Source organism: Peromyscus maniculatus, chromosome 6 (assembly GCF_049852395.1).
Source record: "Peromyscus maniculatus bairdii isolate BWxNUB_F1_BW_parent chromosome 6, HU_Pman_BW_mat_3.1, whole genome shotgun sequence".
Taxonomy (NCBI): domain Eukaryota; kingdom Metazoa; phylum Chordata; class Mammalia; order Rodentia; family Cricetidae; genus Peromyscus; species Peromyscus maniculatus.
Genome location: NC_134857.1, coordinates 35065046 through 35083135, shown reverse-complemented (window position 1 = coordinate 35083135; position 18090 = coordinate 35065046). Strand labels below are relative to the sequence as shown.

The following is an 18090-nucleotide window of genomic DNA, read 5'->3' as shown; positions in this document are numbered from 1 at the left end:
CCTTAAAGAGGAATTGAAAAACTACCTTAAAGAGGAAATAAAAACTTTCCTTAAAGAGGAAATAAAAAACTCCCTTAAAGAGGAAATAAAAACTTCCCTTAAAGAGGAAATGAAAAACTCCATTAAAGAGGAAATAAAAAACTCCCTTAAAGAAATGGAAGAAAAAACGAACAAAAAATGGGAAGAAATTAAAGAAAGCCAAGAAAAAGCAATTAAACAGATGAAAGAAACATTCCAAGATCTGAAAAATGAATTTGAGACAATAAAGAAAACACATGCTGAGGGAATGCTGGAAATAGAAATCCTGACAAAACGAACAGGAACTACAGAAACAAGCATAACCAACCGATTGCAAGAGATGGAACAGAGAATCTCTGACGCTGAAGACACGATAGAGAAAATAGATTCGTCAGTCAAAGAAAACAATAAAGACAAAAAAGTCCTAACACAAAACGTCCAGGAAATTTGGGACACCATGAAAAGACCAAACCTAAGAATAATAGGGATAGAAGAAGGAGAAGAATACCAACTCAAAGGCACAGAAAATATATTCAACAAAATCATAGAAGAAAACTTTCCTAACCTAAAGAAAGAAATACCTATGAAGATACAAGAAGCTTACAGAACACCGAATAGGCTGGATCCAAAAAAAAAGTCCCCTCGCCACATAATAATCAAAACACTAAACACACAGAATAAAGAAAAAATATTAAGAGCTGCAAAGGAAAAGGACCAAGTAACATATAAAGGCAAACCCATCAGAATAACACCAGACTACTCAATAGAGACTATGAAAGATAGAAGATCATGGACAAACCTCATGCAGACACTAAGAGACCATGGATGCCAACCCAGACTATTATACCCAGCAAAACTCTTAATCACCATAGGCGGAGTAAACAAAATATTCCAGGATAAAACCAGATTTAATCAATACCTGTCCACAAACCCAGCCCTACAGAAAGCACTAGAAGGGAAAATTCAACCCAAAGAAGCTAAACACATCCATGAAAAATCAAGCAATAGATAATCCTACACCAACATACACCACAGAAGGACAACACAACACAACCAAAAAAATAACAGGAATTAACAATCACTGGTCATTAATATCCATCAATATCAATGGTCTCAACTCACCTATAAAAAGACACAGACTAACAGAATGGATTAGAAAACAGGACCCATCCATATGCTGCATACAAGAAACACACCTTAACTCCAAAGACAGACACTACCTCCGAGTAAAGGGCTGGGAAAAGGTTTTCCAAGCAAATGGACCTAAGAAACAAGCTGGTGTAGCTATCCTAATATCTAATAAAATAGACTTCAAACTAAAATCAATCAAAAGAGACCAGGATGGACATTACATATTCATCACAGGAAAAATCCACCAAGATGAAGTCTCGATTCTAAACATTTATGCTCCAAATACAAAAGCACCCACATTCATAAAAGAAACACTACTAAAGTTTAAAACGCACATCAAACCCCACACATTAGTAGTGGGAGATTTTAACACACCACTCTCACCAAAAGATAGATCTACCAGACTGAAACTTAACAAAGAAATAAAGGACCTAACAGATGTTATGACTCAAATGGACCTAATAGATATATACAGAATATTCCATCCTAACACAAAAGAATATACCTTCTTCTCAGCACCCCATGGAACCTTCTCAAAAATTGACCACATGCTTGGACACAAAACAAATCTCAACAGATACAAAAAAATTGGAATAACCTCCTGTATTTTATCAGACCACCAAGCCTTAAAGTTAGAACTCAATAACAACAAAAATTATAGAAAACCCACAAACTCATGGAAACTGAATAATACCCACCTGAAACATCAATGGGTCAAGGAAGAAATAAAGACAGAAATTAAAGAGTTCCTAGAATTCAATGAAAATGAAAGTACAACATACCCAAACTTATGGGACACTATGAAAGCAGTGCTAAGAGGAAAATTCATAGCTCTAAATGCACACATAAAGAAGATGGAGCAATCCCATACCAATGAATTAACAGCACAACTGAAAGCTCTAGAACAAAAAGAAACAAACTCACCCAGGAGAAATAGACGCCAGGAAATAATCAAATTGAGGGCTGAAATCAACGAAATAGAAAACAAGAGAACAATACAAAAAATCAATGAAACAAAGAGTTGGTTCTTTGAAAAAATCAACAAGATAGACAAACCACTAGCCAAATTAACCAAAAGGCAAAGAGAGAACACCCAAATTCACAAAATCAGAAATGAAAAGGGAGACATAACAACAGACAATGAGGAAATCCAGAGAATCATCAGATCATACTTCAAAAACCTGTACTCCACAAAAATGGAAAACCAGGAAGAAATGGACAATTTTCTGGATAAATACCAAATACCAAAATTAAATCAAGACCAGATAAACCATTTAAATAGACCAATAACCCCTAAAGAAATAGAAACAGTCATCAAAAGTCTCCCAACTAAAAAAAGCCCAGGACCAGATGGTTTCAGTGCAGAATTCTACCTGACTTTCAAAGAAGAACTAATACCAATCCTCTTCAAAGTGTTCCACACAATAGAAACAGAAGGAACACTACCAAACTCTTTTTATGAGGCTACAATTACCCTGATACCCAAACCACACAAAGATGCAACAAAGAAAGAGAACTACAGACCAATCTCCCTCATGAACATTGATGCAAAAATACTCAACAAAATATTGGCAAACCGAATCCAAGAATACATCAAAACAATCATCCATCACGACCAAGTAGGATTCATCCCAGGGATGCAAGGATGGTTCAACATACGGAAATCAGTCAATGTAATACACCATATAAACAAACTGAAAGAAAAAAACCACATGATCATCTCCCTAGATGCTGAAAAAGCCTTTGACAAAATCCAACACCCCTTCATGATAAAGGTCTTAGAAAGAATAGGAATACAAGGAACATTTCTAAACATAATAAAAGCAATTTATAGCAAGCCAACAGCAAACATCAAATTAAATGGAGAGAAACTCAAAGCGATACCACTAAATTCAGGAACAAGACAAGGCTGTCCACTCTCCCCATATTTATTCAATATAGTACTAGAAGTTCTAGCTAGAGCAATAAGACAACAAAAGGAGATCAAAGGGATACAAATTGGCAAGGAAGAAGTCAAACTTTCACTATTTGCAGATGATATGATAGTATACATAAGTGACCCCAAAAACTCTACCAGGGAACTTCTACAGCTGATAAACTCCTTCAGTAAAGTGGCAGGATACAAGATCAACTCAAAAAAATCAGTAGCCCTCCTATACACAAATGATAAAAGGGCTGAGAAAGAAGTCAGAGAAACATCACCCTTTACAATAGCCACAAATAATATAAAATACCTTGGGATAACACTAACTAAACAAGTGAAAGACCTTTTTGATAAGAACTTTAAATCTCTAAAGAAAGAAATTGAAGAAGATATCAGAAAATGGAAGGATCTCCCATGCTCATGGATAGGTAGGATTAACATAGTAAAAATGGCAATCTTACCAAAAGCAATCTACAGATTCAATGCAATCCCCATCAAAATCCCAACACAATTTTTCACAGACTTGGAAAGAAAAATACTCAACTTTATATGGAAAAACAAAAGACCCAGGATAGCTAAAAGAATCCTATACGATAAAGCAACCCTTGGAGGCATCACCATCCCGGACCTCAAACTCTACTATAGAGCTATAGTAATAAAAACAGCTTGGTACTGGTATAAAAACCGACATACGGACCAATGGAATCGAATTGAAGACCCTGACATTAATCCATGCACATATGAACACCTGGTTTTTGACAAAGGAGCCAAAACTATACAATGGAACAAAGAAAGTATCTTCAACAAATGGTGCTGGCATAACTGGATGTCAATATGTAAAAGATTACAAATAGATCCATATCTGTCACCATGCACAAAACTCAAGTCCAAGTGGATCAAAGACCTAAACATAAATCCAGTTACACTAAACTTAATAGAAAAGAAGATAGGAAGCACTCTTGAACGCATTGGCACTGGAGACCATTTCCTAAATAAAACACCGACAGCACAGACCCTGAGCACAACCATTAATAAATGGGACCTCTCAAAACTGAGAAGCTTTTGCAGGGCAAAAGACACAGTCAATAAGACAAAAAGACAGCCAACAGATTGGGAAAAGATCTTCACCAACCCCACATCTGACAGAGGATTGATCTCCACAATATATAAAGAACTCAAGAAACTAGACATCAAAGCACTGAACAGTCCAATTAAAAAATGGGCTAAAGAGCTAAACAGAGAATTCACAAAACAAGAACTACAAATGGCTGAAAGACATTTAAAGAAATGCTCAACATCCTTAATCATCAGAGAAATGCAAATCAAAACGACTCTGAGATACCACCTTACACCTGTTAGAATGGCTAAGATCAAAAACACCAATGACAACCAATGTTGGAGAGGATGTGGAGCAAAGGGAACACTCCTCCACTGTTGGTGGGAATGTAAACTTGTACAACCACTATGGAAATCAGTATGGCGGTTTCTCAGAAAATTAGGAATCAAACTACCTCAAGACCCAGCCATCCCACTCTTGGGCATATACCCAAAGAATGCTGATACATACCATAAAGATACATGCTCAGCTATGTTCATAGCAGCACTATTTGTAATAGCCAGAACCTGGAAACAACCTAGATGCCCATCAACGGAAGAATGGATGAAAAAAATGTGGTACATATACACAATGGAGTACTACTCAGCAGAGAAAAACAATGAAAGCATGAAATTTGCAGGCAAATGGATGGAACTAGAAAATATCATCCTGAGTGAGGTAACCCAAACCCAGAAAGACAGTTATGGTATGTACTCACTCATTGGTGGATTCTAGATATAAAATGAACAATCAGACCACAACCCATAGAACCATAGAGGCTATATATATATAGCATGGAGGTCCGTAGGACGACTGTGGCATATAATAAATTTCAGTTTTACTCAATTATTGAAAAAAAAATAGCCAAATGAATGGAAACACATGAACTATGAACCAAAGACTGAGGGGCTCCCAGCTGGATCAGGCCCTCTGAATAGGTGAGACAGTTGATTGGCTTGATCAGTTTGGGAGGCATTTAGGCAGTGGGACCAAGTCCTGTGCTCACTCCATGAGTTGGCTGTTTGAAACCAGGAACTTATGCAGGGACACTTGGCTCAGTCTGGGAGGAAGGGACTGGACCTCCCTGGACTGAGTCTACCAAGTCGATCACAGTCCTCGGGGGAGGACTTGTCCTGGAGGAGATGGGAATGGAGGGTGGGCTGGGGGTAAGGGGAGGGCGTGGGAGGGGGGAGAATAGGGGAACCCATGGCTGATATGTAGAACTGAATGGTATTGTAAAATAAAAAATATATATCACAAAAAAAAAAAAACTGGCCAATAGCAAGTCAGGAGAAAGGATAGGTGGGGCTGGCAGGCAGAGAGAATATATAGAAGGAGAAATCTGGAAGAAAAGAAGAAAAGCAAGAGAAGGAGGAGGAAGACATCAGGCACCAGCCACCCAGCCACCCAGCCACATAGCCACACAGCCACACAGCCACACAGCCACACAGCCAGTCACAGAGTAAGAGTGCCAGTAAGATTATAGAAGTAAGAGAAGGAAAAAGCCCAGAGGCAGAAGGTAGATGGGATAACTTAAAGTTAAGAAAAGTTGGTGAGAAATAAGCCAAGCTAGGGCCGAGCATTTATAATTAAGAATAAGCCTCTGTGTATGATTTATCTGGGAGCTGGGTGGTAGGCTCCCCAAAAGAGCAAAAAGTAAAACAGCCAACAATAGGTCATTAATTTACTAATATCTTAAAGACATTTCCTGAGATATAGTCAACTCTTACATCTAAAGTTTTCACTATCATAGATTAAACCAAATGAAGATTGAGAACATTGGGGGGGGGGGATTTGTATCTGGAATGAATATGCATTGACTTCTTTTGCAATTACTCCCTAAACAATATAGTAAATTAACTATTTGCATCATTACTTTAATTTAATCTACATAGAAGTATCTCCAAAATTTAAATACAAATACTATACCATTTTATACAAAGGACTTAAGCATTCCCCTTGGCCCCACCCTTTAGAGACAGGGTTTCTCTATGTAGTCCTGGCTGTCCTGGAACCCACTCTGTAGATCAGGTTGGCCTCGAACTCACAGAAATCCACACTTCTCTGCATCTGCCACCTGGGATTACATAGTTTTCTCTCTCTCTCTCTCTCTCTCTGTTTCTCTGTCTCTCTCTCTCTCTCTGTGTCTCTCTCTGTGTCTCTGTCTCTGTCTCTGTCTCTCTTCCTGTCTCTCTCACTGGTCTCTGAGGGAGGCAGGAACAAATTACCCACAAATACTCAGGAAACATTGTCCAGACAACCTGGCAGACAAGTTTGCTAGGCTTTTGTCTATCATGATGGCTCCACACATAGTGGATTTCAGCATTGCTCTTTGTAATCTGTAAATACTTTTTACATTGTTCCGGCACAGCTGTGTTACTTATAAAAGTATTTATCTTTATGGATCTTGCTTTAATATTTGTTAGGACAGAGCAGTTCTCAAGCTTCAGATTACGATTCTGCTAGCAATGATAGCTTTTGGATTCTACTCAGTGTCTGGAGTATCCTGGGTTCCTCAGGTCCAGAGGGTGCAGACTGGTACTGTGTGCACAGTGGTTGTTGCCCTTTTTCATCCCTTGGTTGGTTCTTGCCCAGCTCAGGTAGTTTTCTCCTCAGCACATCCTGATCAGCACTGAGCTATATAATCCTGAGGAGAACCTCTGAAGATTTCTGGACTTCTCCCATGCAGCAGTCTTCTCTCTTGTCAGCTTGTTTGTCTAGCTGTTGGAGTCATCATGGAGATCCCTCAACTCTGTCTCCTCAAGTCAAGAAACTCACCAGTCTTTTCCTGGGTTTTTTTTATATAAGTGAGAGATAGCTTGACTACCCTTTGAGGCAGTGAGCAATATCCAGATATATCTTTCTACACACCTCCATAAGAAGCTCACACATTTGAAATATAAGAGAGTGCCTGGGTACTCTCCCCCTGGATAGGACATCCAAAAGGGGGTAGGATCCCTACTGATTTTACTGAGGTGAAAAGATTTCTTACATGCATTTTTTAGTACATTTGCTTCTTGGGAGAGTCCCTAAAGGTATTTGGGTTCACATACACTTTATTTTGTTGTATTTAGAATTTAAAGTCACATGTGTTATTTACAAACATGTTTTAACATCTTGAGGAAGCCCTAATAAGATAAATCCTTACATGGAGGCATTGCAATATCACTGGGAACAGACAAATGTAAAAACATAATGTTTCAGTCGGAAGTCTAAATCTAGGGATGGAAGTAGAAGAGGAACTGGAATAGAATTAGTCACCCACAGTTTCTTTTTCGGATACGTCAAAGACTAGCAAGACCTCTCATGACCAGGGTGCATTATTTGCTGACCACCACACACACTAAAAAGGTCAGGGTTTCAAAGACAAGAACCTTCTAGCAATCTCCTTTTTAAGCAGCCACAGTTGTCAGACCACCACACACAAAGAAAAGCATGACTCGCTCTGAAAAGCAGCCATACACATTTCCTCTTCAGAGCAGTCATTGGCCCACAGAAAAGGCTCTCTCGAGGCCTCAGAGTATTGATGCCAGTCTCTTGTGGAAAAAGAGAAAAGTAGGCTTTAGAAACAAGCCTAACACCTTGGTTCAAGTCCTGCTCAACCACTCACTGCAAGTGTCGTAGTGAAAGAAATAACCGGCTCAGTTTTTGTTAGTTTGCTAGGGTTGCCACAACCATGCACCACAGACTGACTGTCTTAAACAGTAACAACCACCTTCTCCCATTCTGGAAGTTAGAAATCTAAGACCGGGGTGTTGTCAAGTTAGAGTTCCTCAAGGCCTCTCTTCTTCACTTGTGTTTGACCACAACAACCCCAGAGAGCACTCACGCTCAACCCCTCTTCCTCTGCTCTTAAGTTTACACAGATAAGACCACACCCTAGGGCGTATTACCCTGAAGCCATTGGCTGACCGGATCAAATTCCCACAACAACCTTCTATGTCTTACTGTGTCTTCATGGCATCATCTTTTTGTAGTGTGTGTCTGTGTCCTGATTTCTTCTGATTGGATGCCAATCCTTATAAAGACTAAAGCTCACCCCTAATAATCCTCTTTCCAAGTCCTATCTCCAAACCCAGCTACATTCTAAGACATGAGGAATTAGGGCTTCAACCGGTAAATTTAGGGAGGACACAATTCCTCCCATAGTGGTTCTCAAGCATACAGGTCATAAAATCACATAGCTCTGCTGGCCACGGTGGTGCAAGTCTGTAATCTCAGCGCTCAGGAGGTTGAAGCAGGATAATCATAAGTTCAAGGCCAGCCTGGGCCACATAATGAGACCATCTCAAAACACACACACACACACACACACACGCACATGCACACGCACACGCACATGCACACGCACACACGCACACACACTCAAATAAATACATAGTTCAGTGAGTTTTCATGAAAAGAATGCATGCAGATTGAATATTCACCAAAGCAGAGCGGGAGCTGGGGCTCTCTAGTGGAGAACTTCCCTAGCATGCACGAGGCCCTGGATTTACCCCACAGCACCAAATGCTAAAACCTCAAAGTGCCACTGGTACAATAACGGCTTGACTCTAACGGAGATCCCAATTGTTTTCTGATTAGATCTGAGACCTGCCGGCAATGGGGAATTCATGACTGGGAAAAGCAGTCAGCAGCCCGCGGCTGGAGAGGTTTTAAGCCCTAGGAGGGGAACCTATTGTGGTTGTTTCACTAAATGGTTATGTTGTCAACTGGCTTCTAAATACTGGGGTCAGATAACTGCTGCTCTCAGTCTCCCTCAGAGAAGCTGTTTTTTCATGGTGGGCAGCAGTCAATGCAGAGACCCAGAACTTGCCAGAGTGCCTAGACTAAGTAAATGTTGAGGGCTCAGCTCTACACAAAACATCTACATCAACAGCTACAAGGCTCAGGGAACATAAGGAAGAAGGAGACAAAAGAGCAGAAGACCCAGAGGATGGGGAAGAGTGCTGTGACATACCGTCATCTCAACAGGGCGTCACTGTCACCCTCATGAACTCAGAGTGGCTGTGGTTGCCTGTGGTGATATATTGTACCCTAATAAAATTTGCCTGAAGATCAGAGAGACAAAGGAACAAGCCACTGCCATGTCTTACCTCTAGGATTCCTTGGCCTGAAAAGGCCTTCTAGTTCCTGTCTCCTCATGCCTTATATACCTTTCTCCACCCAGCCATATCATTTCCTATATCAACCTCTCTAGTGCTGGAATTAAAGGTATATGACTCCCAAGTACTGGGATTAAAGGTGCCTGGCTCTGTTTCTCTCCTAGATTGAGTCAATTTCATGTAGTCCAGGATGGCTTTGAATTCACAGAGATCCAGATAGATCTCTGCTTCCTGACTGCTAGGATTAAAGGCGTGTGCCATCACTGTCTGGCCTCTATGTTTAATCTAGTGGCTTGTTCTGTTCTCTGATCTTCAGGTAAATTTTATTAGGGTACACAATATATCACCACAGTTACCTATAGGAGACCTATACAAGATCAAGCCAGTCAGCATCCCAGCATGGATTGAGGAGGGGCTCCCATAGCTGAGGAACTATGGGCAATTGATGAGTATTATGGACAAGGGAGTCACTTTCCTTCCAGGCTGTGGCCGATGATAGGTTGTTATGCTCATGCAGACAAGACTCCTGGGCCTACAGTGGTTATAAAAACAAATGAAGAAAACACGAAGGTGGGAGAGGCACATATTAGGGAGGTCTGAGGGAAGGAGGAGGAGGGATCTGGGGACAGATATGATCAAGACACATTGTACATAATGTATGAAACTATCAAAGAATCGTTTTTAGTTAAAATACAGAATAAATAAAATAGAACGTGAAAACCCCAGAGCACCCCTTTGCCTTCTTCTATAGGAGGATCCGCCATCACCCAGCACAATGGATCAATGGTTCTGTAGTATATCCTTTGCAGCTGGCCTTGCTCACTCAATGTCATGCTTATGGGAGTCATCCGTACAGTTGCGTATCATTGGAGGTAGTTAGTTCTCATTGTTCCATGGTGTTCCATAGTTCATCCGTGCCCTTGACTGCTGGCTGATACGCATACTAGCCCTCATAAAGACCGTGACTGCCACTGTGAACACTATCTTAGCTCCTTCTGTTGACCGCCTGGGAGGAGAGCTGCTGCGGACTCACAGGGACGTCAGGCGGTCGCTGTCCGACGTGATCTAAAGCCTGTGTGTGAATGCATAGGTCCTCCAAAGGTGCACAAGACTTCCAGCTGCTCCAGAAAGGCTACAGTTACATTTCAGACCAAAAACTTAGAAACAAGCTGCCAAACGATAGGAAATTAGTTAAACAAATCGTGTGTTCCCATGCAGTGGACTAGGAAACAGCCATTTAAAAATATTATTCTCAAAGCATATTTAAGGGTATGAAGAAATGACTACTCTGTACTAAGTTAAAAAAAAAACAAGTTGCAAAATATTGGTACAGCTTGTGCTCGGTGTTGCTTAAAAAGAAAATTAATTAATAATTCTCTGCGTTAGAAGGACCAAACATTGATCATAGTTGGAGACTGAGTTTAAGATGATTTTTTTTCTTGATAGTTTTCCATACTCGTTCTTTGAAATAGTCTTAAATGCCCATACATTGTATTTATAATTGTTAAAAAGAAAAAAAAATGGTATAAGCAAAATCACCCTGCCTTACATATTTCCTATGCTGTCCGTAAGACTTGGTAAGAAAACGGAAGGTTCCCATAGAAACCCTTTGAGAGAAAAACCAACCACCATTTGAATGTCAGGGTTCTGTCTGGCGGCTTGCCACCGCTAGCTGAACTGCAAGTGAGAGATGAGGAGGAGACAAGAGACGACCTGGCACAGGGGTGGGGTGGGTGGTCCTCTCCGGGACCCTGTCACAGATGAAGTGAGAATTGCCAGATACTGCCTAGGTCCAACCATTATCCCTTTCCCAGGGCCTCCCAGGAAACCCCTGTGGGCAGCCACACAGGGAACACCCTCCAGACATGAGGCCAATCGTGGTACTTTCACTCAGTGGGCTGCTGTGGGGGGCTGGAACGTGGTTAAGCCCTAAAGGAAACCTGGATTAGGAGGTGCTAGATTACGAAGGACCTTTGCCCAGTGAAGTGTGTTACAATCTTTACTTGGCACTTTCCAATGGGTGGAGTGGGAAAACAAGTCTGAAGCCCCTAGAAGCTGACTAGTTCCCTTTCTGGAACTTTCCCTTGTCTCCATGCTACAGAGATAGATAGCAGTGATGACAGACATTCAAAAGCAGAGAGCAGCTATCTTGAGCATTACCTCACCGGGGCCTTCGAACGCTCTTTGTTTTTCTTGTGTTTTGCTTTGATTTTCCTTACATTGATGGACATTTATTCTAATACTTCTCCCTTTTCATAACTTCAGTGACTTATAATTTACATACAAAAAACTGCACAAATTTAAGTGTACAAAGTGATATATTTTGATATTTAAGTTCCCATTAAAACATCACTACAGGAGGTGATGAAGTGAATATATCCACAATTCCTACAAACTTTAGGCCCCTAGGCCCCTCTATAGTCACTCCATGTCATCCCCACCATCTCTAGCAACATGCTTTCTATTACTAATAGTTTACATTGTCTGGAATTTTATATAAATATAATTATATAGGGATTGTCCCCCTTCACATACCGTAATTATTTTGAAATTCATCCATGTTGCTGTATATTACTATCCTATTGTGGGTATCTGTTCTCCTGTAGAAAACAGTTGAATTGAATTCTTTCCAATTTGGAGTTATTGCAGTAGATAAACATTCACGTGCCAGTCTTTCAACAGTTGGTACAGCAAGTCTATTTAATTTAGCCACTCTTGGAGGGTCATAGTGACATCTCATTGCAGGTTAGTTCCTTTAATGGCCAACAGTAAACTTCACCTTCCATTTCACGTTATGACATTTCTATTTATGTTAAGAACATGCTCAGGATGTCACTTAATGGTAAATTCCTGCTTATATGCAAAGGACCAGGGTTCAATTCCTAGCACTGGAAAATAAAGATAAAAAAAAAGTTAGGCTGTATAAATCCCTAGCTGCTGGTACAGAAATCTTAAAATCCTTAAGCAATAAGGATGATAGTTCTTGTTCTCAAATTTGATCTTTAGCCTTGATCCTTTAACGTTAATTTCCTGGGCAGTAAGAGGATCTCTTGTTCTCTTGCTGGGAGGAATGCTCTTGCATAGGTGCTGGTCACCCAAAGACCACAGCACAAGGAGAAGCTGGAACTCCCAGCCCCAGGCCCCATGCTCCGGGAAGAGACAACAACAGTCAGAGAGAGAGAGAAATTTGTGTTTGACCACCTGTTACTGGCCCCTGCCCCCACCCATGCCTTAATCCAATCACTTTTAATAAGAAAAAAAATGTTTGAACAGACATTTTACCAAAGATTGATTATAAATCAAAACACAGCACATGCATGCCCAACATCACTACTGTTAGCATCACTCTGAATGTAGACCACGCAAGTATCATTGTTACTCCCATTTTGCAGATGAAGAAACAGACTTACAGAGATCAAAAGGCTTACGGTGACAGGTTTAACCGGCCAATGGAAAGTCTGTGCTTGAGCCTCCATCTCTAGCTCAGTGTTTTTCCATGGCATACCTTGTACTGTAAGAACCTTCCATAATTCTAGAGCAACATGCTGGGAGAAGAGTTAGAGATCGGACATGTGTCGGAGTCACCCAAGAGGTGCAACAATGTGCACAAGGGTAAGGTGAGAATTCAGGAATGGCTAAGCAAACCAGGACCAGAACATGCTGATCCACGAGCACTTGATGCTGACAGATTGGGACATAGTGAAGATGGGAAAGATGTGCCAGAGGTCAGTGTGCTTCAGAAGGTCAACACCAGGCAAGTGACATGCTGCAGAGGTCATGGCTGAACTACACATGAAGGCAGTGAGTAGAATGCTGGTTACCAAGGGCTGGGGGAAGAGATATGGAGGAGATTCTGGTCAAATGGTTCAAAATTCCATATAAAAGGAATAAATTTAAGAGTACAACAGCACAATGCAGTGCTTGTGCATACATTCACTCAGTGCACTATAACATGTCATTTTAAATGCTAAGAGTTTGTGTTCCCACCACCACACCACACCGCTCCTTAGAATGGCTGGTGTGTGAAGTAGTGTGTGAGTTAAATAGTTACATAGTTGTTCCAGGATATATGTATAGAATTGCAAGACAACAGACAATTCATGAGAAATGTATGTAATTTCTATTTGTGAATTAAATGTAGACATGTTTAAAAAATGGCACTGTGAAAACTGTCTCCAAAAAAAGGACTTTTCTTTTTTCAAAATTGAATTAGCTGCAGAATGTGGCAGACTTAGCATCACACACAGATAAAGAAGCCAGCTCCAGGGAAAGAAGGGGAGCCCCAGGGAAAGAGGGGAGCTCCAGGGAAAGAAGGGGAGCCCCAGGGAAAGAAGGGGAGCTCCAGGGAAAGAAGGGGAGCTCCAGGGAAAGAGGGGGAGCTCCAGGGAAAGAAGGGGAGCCCCAGGGAAAGAAGGGGAGCTCCAGGGAAAGAGGGGAGCTCCAGGGAAAGAAGGGGAGCTCCAGGGAAAGAGGGGGAGCTCCAGGGAAAGAGGGGGAGCCTGAAAACCACAGTAGATACAGTCATGACTACACACATACACACCACACACATACATACACACCATGCACACCATGCACACCAAACACACACATACCACATGCATACACACCACATATACCACACATGTGTACACACCACACATATACACACCATACACATACACACCACACACACCACACACATACATACACACCATGCACACCAAACACACACATACCACATGCATACACAACATACACACACACCCCATACACGTCTACACATACACACACACACCACAAATATACATACGCACCATACACACCACACACACAAACACACATAATACACAAATATACATATACCACACATACACACACACATACACATCACATTAAACTGAGCAAAAATAAGAAAGTAGGCACCATACCCAGCCACCAAGCACCTTTTGGAGGATAGATGGATGAACAGCAGTTTTTTACATGTCACTCCAGGAAAGTGACATTCAATTGCTCTTGAAGAAACAAACCTAAAAGTCACTGATAGGATTGAGAGTCAACATGTGATTAATTTGACTTTCAAATTGTTCTCAATTTTTATTTTAATTGTACTCTGAATAGTCTCAAAATGAATAGCCAAATTTTAAAATCTCATGTCAATGTCTTAAATCATGACATTGATCTCATCAACCAACACTCTTCAGGGTTTGGTTGCTTGGTTTTTTGTTTGTTTGTTTGTTTGTTTGTTTGTTTGTTTTGTTCTTTTGTTTTGTTTACCTGATTACACTGTTATAAAAATCCTGGAGTAATTCTAAAAAAAACAGAAGGTCCAGGCCAAGTCAATAACTAGATGGACCCCTAAACCTAAAATAAAATTATTTTGTCATTCTTCCATAAGAAAATTGGCATTGTCTATCAAGAGGGGAGACAAGCCTCTGCAGACTTTATCATGCAGTTAACTGAGGTGAGAAGACACACCTTCGGTTCAGACGGCACGGTTCCACAGGCTGGGGTCCAGGACCGCACACAAACGAAAGTGGCCTCGCCTCTCTCTGCTTCCTGACTGCAGACAAGCTCCGGCCGCCAGGCCTTCCCCAGCACGACACACTGCACTCTCAGACCATAGGCCAAAACAAGCCCCGCCTTCTCTGAGCTGCTTTCATAAAGTGTTTTGTGCTGTCAACAAGAAAAGTAACGTGAAGTGTTTCTAAAATTGAATGTCTCCAATTAAACCTACAGTGGTGACCTCTAGCCTCACTTTGGTTTTCCAAGGTTTCAGTTACCTGGAGTCAACCACTGCTTAAAAATTCGACATGAAAAACTCCAGTAGAAAACAACTCATAACTTTTCAATTCGGTCTCATTCTATGAAGTGTGGCCCATCTGGGATGTGGATCAACGCTTTGTCCAGTGTGTCCACACTGTATGCATCACCCACCTGTTAGCAGCCATCTTTGATATCTGATAGGCTATCCCTACCTGCCAGGACCAGTGTGCTCTTGGTTCAGTGTGTGACCTGGTTTGCTTAACAATTGTTTCACTGTGATGGTATTTTTACAATAGCCACAAAATCCAATAATGATACAATTGTTTGACTGTGTTCTGCCAACTGTTATCTATTATTAGTACTAACCTTATTTATCAGTCTTAATTATTATTAACCTCCTGTGTCTAATTTATAAATTAAACCTGAACAAGGGTATATATGCATAGAAAGAAATTCATTAAGCACATTTCCCAGGTTTCAAGCATCTACTGAGGATCCTGGAACCTAGTCCACCTAGAAAAAGGAGCTCTGGGTCTATTAGCTTCCAGTTTACTTTTATATACAGTTCATAGACAATTGAATTTGGATTTCTGATTCTATTGTTTAAGTATAATGGCATTTGAATTGGTGTGTATTTTTTCTCAACAATTTACTGTTTTCCCTTTTTTTATTTAAGAAAAATTTTTCATGCATTTTACATACCAACCACAGACAACCCTCCTCACCCCTACTCCTGCTCCCCCCAGCCTCCCCCCACCCACCCCTACCCCCTCCTCCAAAAGGGTAAAGCCTCCCATGGGGAGTCAGCAAAGCCCGGTACATTCATTTGAGGCAGGACCAAGCATCAAGGCTGAACAAGGTTGTTCCAGCCATGGGCTCCAAAGGCCAGCTCGTGCACCAGGGATAGATCCTGATCCCACTGCTAGGGGCCCCTCCAACAGACCCAGCTACACAGTTTTCCTTGTTTTAAAAGTAACTTTTCTCTACTTTTAAATTTTAAAATGCAAGAGTCCCTTACTAGGTTGTGACTTCATCCCCCAGTTTCAAGACACGCTGTGGGACACAATGACAACTTTAACTAAGGGGCCTTCTTAGCCCAACCGTGGCCGTCCACCATGTTAGCTGCCTTTCACCTTCCCGACTCAGCCCTGTGGTGTGAGGCTGGTCCACCATCAGAAGTGCATCACTGGCGAAAGAGAAAATGACAGAAGTCTGCACTGATATCCTAGTCCGCCAGCTTACAAGGCACCCAGACATCAACCGTCCACACAGGTCCAGGGCGGCCTCTCTGAAGCAGGTCCAGCGTCCGATCCTCAGGCTGGAGGAGCCTGCACCACGCTGTGTCGTGAGCTGAGCAGCGCAGGCTTGAGACAGCACCTTCTGCCCGTACCAGAGACGCCTTCTTTGCTCTGTGAGCATGTCCAGTCTTCCTCGGGGAGCATCCTCCTCAGGCTCTATATCCTCCTATAACCTCTCTGGGAGGTTAATACCTCCAACACCTCAAGAGGGACATCTGCTCCCTCAGATCCCAGGAAAGTTCAAGAATGAAAAATAGAAATCTTTCCAAGAAGTGCATTGAACAGAAAGGCCCATGATAGCAGCTCATGTTACATAACCCTAGAATAGCAGTTTTTAAAATCCTCATAGGCTTTGAGATCCCATGTGCACTTTGGCCTAATTTCCCAAGCTCTAGTTAACCAAACATCCTGGAGGTCAATGACCATTTTTTTTTTTTTAACAAAACCATAGAGTGAGAGCCAGTTAGAACTGGATGGGACCTTAGAGGTCAACTATGCTGAGCCCAGGCTATCACTAATAAAGCAAGGACGGTAACCAACATTTACTGACCACATCTATGCGCCCAAAGCCACAACACGCATTCACATCATCCTTCCCTTCTGCCTCGGCTCCTCACGGTCTTTTATGGTTCCCATTTAACACATGAAGCTTTACGGGTAGCTAAGTAATGCAGCCAATGTCCCACCTCGGCCGTATCTCCACCATAGCCCTTGTGCCCTAAACTGCTGCAACTTATTAACCTCTTGTTCAACTAACAAGGCTGTAGACACTTACCGACTGCAGAATCCGCCCGAGACTATGACCAGAGCCGCTCGTTCCAGAACTCCCAAGGCACACACCATCACAGAAAACACTGCAACGACTTGCACTGTAAGCCGGACACCACACTGGCTTCTTAGCATTTGTGTTGAGTTGCAAAATCCTAGCGCTGTGGGACGTTTAGAGGCAGTCCAGCTAAACCTTCTTTTACAAACGAGAACACAGGACCTACAGAGAAGACATGTCTTGCCCAGGCTCCCACAACGAAGCTAGAAGGCAGAGAAAGGAGTTATGCCCTAGAGTTCAAAATAGGATGCTGTTCTAGTTACTCCCAATTTTTTTTCTAAATACGTGATTTTTGTTCTAGTAACCTGATATTAGAAGCTGATGAAAAGCAGCATCCTAGTCAGAAAAAAAAAATCCCTTTGCAGTAGTGATTATTAACCTTTAAGAGGCTTTTAACTTTTATTCTAGAATTTATGGAACATGTAGCTCAAGGGTATAATGTGGCTTAACTTGAAAAAGGTCAGTTCCCTCTGCAGGGCATTCCAGCAATTTTATAATAATGTTGTACATTTATATGGAACCTTTTCCACTAGGAGAGCAGGGAGCTAAAAATGTGTTGTCTCTCAGTTATTTATTGAAGTGACTGATAGATCTTTCTATGGGTGGATGGCTGGGATTTCAGCCCAGGGGAGCCTGTGGGAAGCTCCATGAGGGAATGCTAACGTAAAACTCAACCTTTGGTGTGAGCAGCTTAGGATCCTTAAGACTGCTCTCTCTCTCTCTCTCTCTCTCTCTCTCTCTCTCTCTCTCTCTCTCTCTCTCTCTCTCTCCTCTCCTCTCCTCTCCTCTCCTCTCCTCTCCCTCTCCTCTCCTCTCCTCTCCTCTCCTCTCCCCTCTCCCCTCTCCCCTCTCCCCTCTCCCCTCTCCCCTCTCTCTCAAAAGCAAACAACAGAAAAAGAGTTCTCTGCATTCTTCAAGATTAACTAAAGATATAAATAAAAGATAGC

At 41.7% G+C, this 18090-nt stretch overlaps 1 long non-coding RNA gene across 1 annotated transcript in view; it reads right to left on the bottom strand.

Annotated features, from left to right (window-relative positions):
* The window catches only part of LOC121830135 (uncharacterized), a 249959-nt gene extending 232099 nt beyond the window's left edge, over nucleotides 1–17860 (bottom strand). The window contains exon 1 of the long non-coding RNA XR_013052056.1: nucleotides 17093–17860. This is a non-coding gene — a long non-coding RNA (uncharacterized LOC121830135). The remainder of the gene's footprint in view (nucleotides 1–17092) is intronic.
* Nucleotides 17861–18090: the final 230 nt, after the last annotated feature.